The following is a 6,000-nucleotide window of genomic DNA, read 5'->3' on the forward strand; positions in this document are numbered from 1 at the left end:
AACTATTCCAAAAAGACTGGTCTTTAAAAAATGTTAATATTTTCAAATTCAGCTAATAAACAAATTTCTGTTAACAGTGGTCATTTCAGGGGAGGAGAGCAGGGAGTTGGACGAGTAGAGAGAAAGGGCAATTACTTTTCCCTTTTGTTAAAAGGTACTTTTGTACCTTTTAAATATTATTATTATTCAAAATAATGCAAAATAGATTTAAAATTAGATATGGAGTCGCTCTTATGGCAAAAGAAGTATGTTCTAAGAAAAGCTTCCTCTATTCATTGATCAAGAAAGTCAATTAAAAGTTGTTTTAATAAGTATTGGTTATTAATCGTGATAACATAGTTCTGCTAAGATAATATACAGGATGATGTATAATTTTATAATTTTCTTTCCTTCCTTCCATGCCTATTGCCTAACAAAGCCTAGTAGCTCAACTCTTTCAGGAAATTTTGGCTTCCTTCTTGATAATTTGGTGAGGCAAGAATTTTAGCATTTCCCTTGTCAGAAGCGCCCCAAGCTTTGAGGAAGCTCTGGGAAGTGCAGAAACTGTGAGTAAATCTCACATGATATTACCATATACTCGTATTTCCAACTTGCCTTTAGAATTAATCCTCTTTACTTCTATTCTATATAAAAGACTTTAGATGGGACATGTTTTGTTTGTTTGTTTGTTTTAAGAGTTTATTTATTTATGAGAGACAGAGAGAGAGAGAGAGAGAGAGAGGCAGAGGGAGAAGCAGGCTTCAGGCAGGGAGCCCAAAGTGGGACTTGATCCTGGGTCTCCAGGATCAGGCCCTGGGCCGAAGGCGGCACTAAACCGCTGAGCCACCCAGGCTGCCCTGGGACATGCTTTTTAATAGTAGTTCAGAGCCCTGGGAGGAAATAAGGGGTTTTCTAGCAAAATTGGAAGAAAATAGACTCAAGGATAAATACAGGCAGATATTGCCAATGAAGAAGCTCTTTTCCTTAGCCTTTTGTTTTTAAATGGAATCTAAGCGATTACAGAGAAGCCACATATCCTAAGAGCCAGGAAGACATTACAGTAAATTTTGGAAACAATAAATGCGTGGGAGATTATCAGCACCAAATTAGATTTCCATTTTATTAACTCTAATTATATGCTAGGGAAATTTATAAGTGACAACTGGCATTGCTTTCCAAATTTACATGCCTCCAAAAATACATGGGTGATACACAATTTATATTTGCCTGGACCTTTGCATGAATAAAATGCACCTCAAATATGGTTGAACTTTCCCTGCCTAACTTTGTGTTTTGTTTTATTACTTTAAACCAGTGCCATTTTTTGCCCTTGATTCGTGCAAAATCATGTATAAAAAAGCAAATATTTGCATTAAAAATGAAGACTTTTTTTTCCACAGAATATTTCCCAAAAGAATAAAGGATGTAGGTGTCATTCTCCTATTTTTATTATTTAATAACTAATAAAAGGGTATATTAACAAACATTTGGAACCTTGAAAATATGCTAAACATTCATTGGTATCTATGTAACCCAAAGTAGTATGTGTAGCACAGAGTTTCCAAATTAAAAAAAAAATTTTTTCAAATAAAAACAAACCTTTACCTGATTTAAAAATGTCAGGTTAACATTGCCACCTTCTGGTTCCATATTCAAATAAGAGCAACTGCTACAATGTCAAGCAGCATATTCATCGCAAGAAGCACCCAAGTCTGAAACTGAAAAATAATCTGTAATACCATAGCCAGGAAAGAATAGGAAGAGGATCCATTTCTCCTGTGGAGGGTTCCAGGTGAGTTAAAGAGAATTCCATTAGTATTTAGTCACCTGGACCCATTATGAAGGCCTAACACTGAACAGTCCTCCTCCCACCATCATAAAGACAAACCTTATGGAACTCAAGAGAAGGCTTAAACCCATCTCTGCTGGGAAGCTAAACACTCAAGGTGCAGCTCAGAAGGAGGGGTTTCCAGAGGTGGTTTACCACTGCTACTTCTGAACATCTGGTCTCAGTTCCTAGAAAAATCAAACAAATGCAATTTATGTTAGTTAACCCCGAGGCCATGGCACAAATTCATCTCTGGATTATCGTGCCATGTTGTTAGCTTCCATATACCCCTCAAGAAATAATAAAAAAGGGAAATATGTATGCACATTTGAGTAAAACTTTCAAAATTCTAATCGATCTTGTAACAGTCCAATATTCTGGTCCTCAATTTCTGGAAAGGTAGTCAGAAGTATTCTTTCTGTCATCCTTACATTTCCAGAAGAGGAAAACAGGAAAATGGGTTCTAGAGTCATTGTTAAGGACAATTTCTGAGGCTTAATGCTAGGAAGGATGAGGTATAATTACCAAAATAAATATGCCAGACTAGTTCTTTTCATAAAATATGTGGAATCAATAGGAACATTCTACTCTATCTATGTGCTACATAGATATTTATTGCTACTCTAGAGTTCTGGAACAGTGTAAGCTTTCCCACTGGAGAATTCGTTTCTACCCCAAGGGAGAAAAAGTGCTGCAAAATTGTATTCAGGATTATATTCCTATAGCAACTACATCATTATGTGAAGGTGGCTCCACTCCTAAAATATTTCCCACCTGTGGGCCTCCTGAAGGGTCATGAGAGCATCACATCCTGCATAGCATGAGCTTATTTATTTCCCAAGTCTAGGTCCCAAAATAGTTATTCAGGAAGTATTCAGAGGTCAGTAAAGTACCAGTCCTCTCTCGGTCGGTCTCTCTCTCATCACCTCTTTCAAGTGGCAGCCCTCGACCACACAACTCTCAGAAAATTGAGAGATTGAGAGAAACTATCCATCTTCAATTCTTTCTTGTGCCAAGAGGTAAGATTAATTACCATCAACAAGAAATACTGCATCAAGTGACTTAAATTACTGGAAGATACGCTGTCAAAAGCTTTTTCTTCACTTGCATTTTGTTGTGGAATTCAAATGATAAAAAGCCTTGTGTGTGCACTCAAGCTGACTCTGCCTTACAATTCACACACACTTAACTGTAAAATTTGTATTGTCGTTATAAAGTCTAAATAATGCACGGACTTGGGCCATGAGGATACAAGCGGCTTCTGGAAGATAAAGTTTATTTTCATTTTTTATTTTTTTGGCAATTGCTAGGGCAGGGGAGGTGTGCTAGATTCCATGTGTTCTGGGCAGCACTCCACATCATCAGGCTCCACAATGGGGGGCACACACACTTTCAATGATTTCCTTGCGGGGCACTTCACTAAATATTCGGCATTCAAGTTCTTGGGACTTTTAAGCTGTACTTAGCACCTTTTGACCAGGCAAGCTTGGACAGAGCTCAGCCTGCAAATGTCAGGGTCAGGGGACATATAATAAAAGCAAATGTTAAAATACAGCCCTGAAAAACAGACTTCCCTTTCCTAACACCTGATAGACATCAGGGAATCCAACATTACAATGTGTTCATGTTGTAAAACTCAGGAACTTATCACTTTAGGTGTGGATGCCAGCTAGTGGTTCGGCCCCAAACTACTTCACGTGTAAATGCAAGGGTTTTGTTTGTTTGTTTGTGTTTGGTTTTCTTGTTGGTTTGTGCTTTTTTAGGAGTTTACTGATAGCGTTTATTCTGAAAGGCAGCAAATTGAACCTGTACATAGAACGACAGATAACACTGAGAATTCAGGAACTCTAGAGACTTTACTGAATAAGCCATCATTTAGAATCTCTCAACAACTTCTATCTACACACAACTAAATCCAAAAGTATAAAAAAAGAGGAATGAATACAACAAAATCATCTCTGTTTCACAAGTGTGGAGCCAGGGAAATGGTGATGATGTTGGGGAAGTAAAGACAGCGTAATGTGTCATCAGTCACTCTCTCTGAACAAAAGGTTTCTGAATTAAATAGAATATTACACTCTCTTGTTACTAAGAAAATGTGTAAGAAACACAAAAATTCAGAAACTGTTAAACCTCGTATTTGATTTCAGCCAGCAGAGAGACGTTGCAATACCTAATTGCACTGTGATTTAAATTTCTATGCGGTAGCTTCAGTTTTCTTCATGTAATTTCATTTGCCATAAAGGAGTAAGAAATATTGACTAACTGCTGGGATGACCAATGAAATCCATGATCTTATCATTTTTTTCTACCAAATAATTATGAAACTAGAACAATCTGCTGACTTTGGTATAACAACTATGATGTATTTAGGATAGCTATTTATATACTGTTTAGCAAGTATTTCTTAAAAAATATGTATAAACAAACTAGTTTCCTAAGTATCATTTTATATAGTAAGACCAAGAAAAAAAAGATATGCAATATGACCACGAGAATCTTGAATGCCCTAGAAAGTACAAATATGAAATAAGATGGCAACAGCTCAACTTTATTCCTTACAGATATTGTCCACAAATAAACGTTATCAGCTACCTGGGACATTATGGAGAGCCTAAGGTGGTGTCCTGGGGAGAAATCAACTGTACCCTCTAAACGCTAAAGCTTTAGCATCACTTGGTAGCCAGATGGTTGCAGGAGGCCTAAATGGGGACAGTGGGATCAAGTACATTATTGAGTACATTCTGATTTTTGAATATTATAGTTTCTATCACCCATTTTCTCTAGTATTTTTTTGTTTGAATTTGCGCAAGTCCAAAGTTTGACCAGAGGTGGAACATTATGCATTTTAATGTTCAACCTCCAGATCCCAGTATTTTCCTAAGCAGTGCTTTACAGGAGACAAAAAGAAGTGATGTATAACTAGAGATCAGAACATCTGGGATCTATCATGAATTCCAGAGAGCCATCTAATGACCTTGGTCAAATCTCTCATCTGGGTTTCTCACTTAATCTCTAGTGATAGATTGGGCACATTAATTTCTGAATTGGTCATTTTTGGTTCTGGATTCATTGATGGTTCTGGATTGCTCACATTTTCATTTGTTCATAATAAGAATTATATATCTGAGGGAAGAGGATACCATCCCTCTCCTATTCTCATTTCATGTGGTTTTGGCAGGAGCAGTGGTGTCACCCTCCAACACTAAGCATCTTCTCCACCTCGTAGTACACATAGGATGCAGTTCACATAGCATGCAGGTCTGGCCAGTCAGTACCTTCCACTCTGAACTAACACAATTATTTCAGGGATGGATACGTGATCTAAATCAGCTCAGGGGATTAACTTAATAATTTTGCAGGCATTATTCAAAATAAAGCACACAATTTCTGTAGGATTGTTCGAAAATGGAATGTTAAAACTTTTGATGACAATACCTGAATTTTCAAGCAGAGAGTTAACTTGGAAAAAAAGGAGACAAAAAGAAAAAGAGAGCTACAAAATGGAAAGAAATTGTGTTCTGAGGCTGTCATTTGAGGTCCTGAATCTAGTCTAACTATTGCTACCCACATCCATCACTATGAACTGTAGGGTTACATAAGCCCAAAATTCCAATAGAAAAATAGAACTTATTTTGGTATTTGATCCTTTATGGTTGTAGTAGCCCTAAATAACAGGATCTCAAATAGAATTAAAAGCACAGGGATTATATTATTTATATAATCTGCATAAATCGGTTCCATTCCGATACTTAGTTCTTTGATGAAAATATACTACTGTTAACTGCTAACTAATAATTCATGTATTTCACCAGAGTGCTTGTATAATAGATACGAAGTTCTGTCCACCTTCCACATGTGTGCATGCTGAAATAACTTTATTTGTAGATGTTAATGCGTCTGATCTTGTAATAAGTTACCTACTCTAAGTCATATCATTCCTTTAGTCAACAGCAATTCTCATATATTACCAGTTTTCCAAATCACTAATAGAGTTTAGCACTTTTCTCTTAGTTTCTAGTGTACCTATTAAATTAACTTACATGCAAATTGTTCTCCTTATAATTAGTTGGTCTCATTTCTTGTTAGAGATCTTTCATGCAGTCTGGAAGTTAGCTCTGCGTGTCAATCTCCTCAAGTCCCAGTTTAAGACCTATACCTTCCAAATTTCAAGTTCATCATAGAGACAAAGG

Source organism: Nyctereutes procyonoides, unplaced genomic scaffold (genome assembly GCF_905146905.1).
Source record: "Nyctereutes procyonoides isolate TBG_1078 unplaced genomic scaffold, NYPRO_anot_genome, whole genome shotgun sequence".
NCBI classification, from domain to species: Eukaryota; Metazoa; Chordata; class Mammalia; order Carnivora; family Canidae; genus Nyctereutes; species Nyctereutes procyonoides.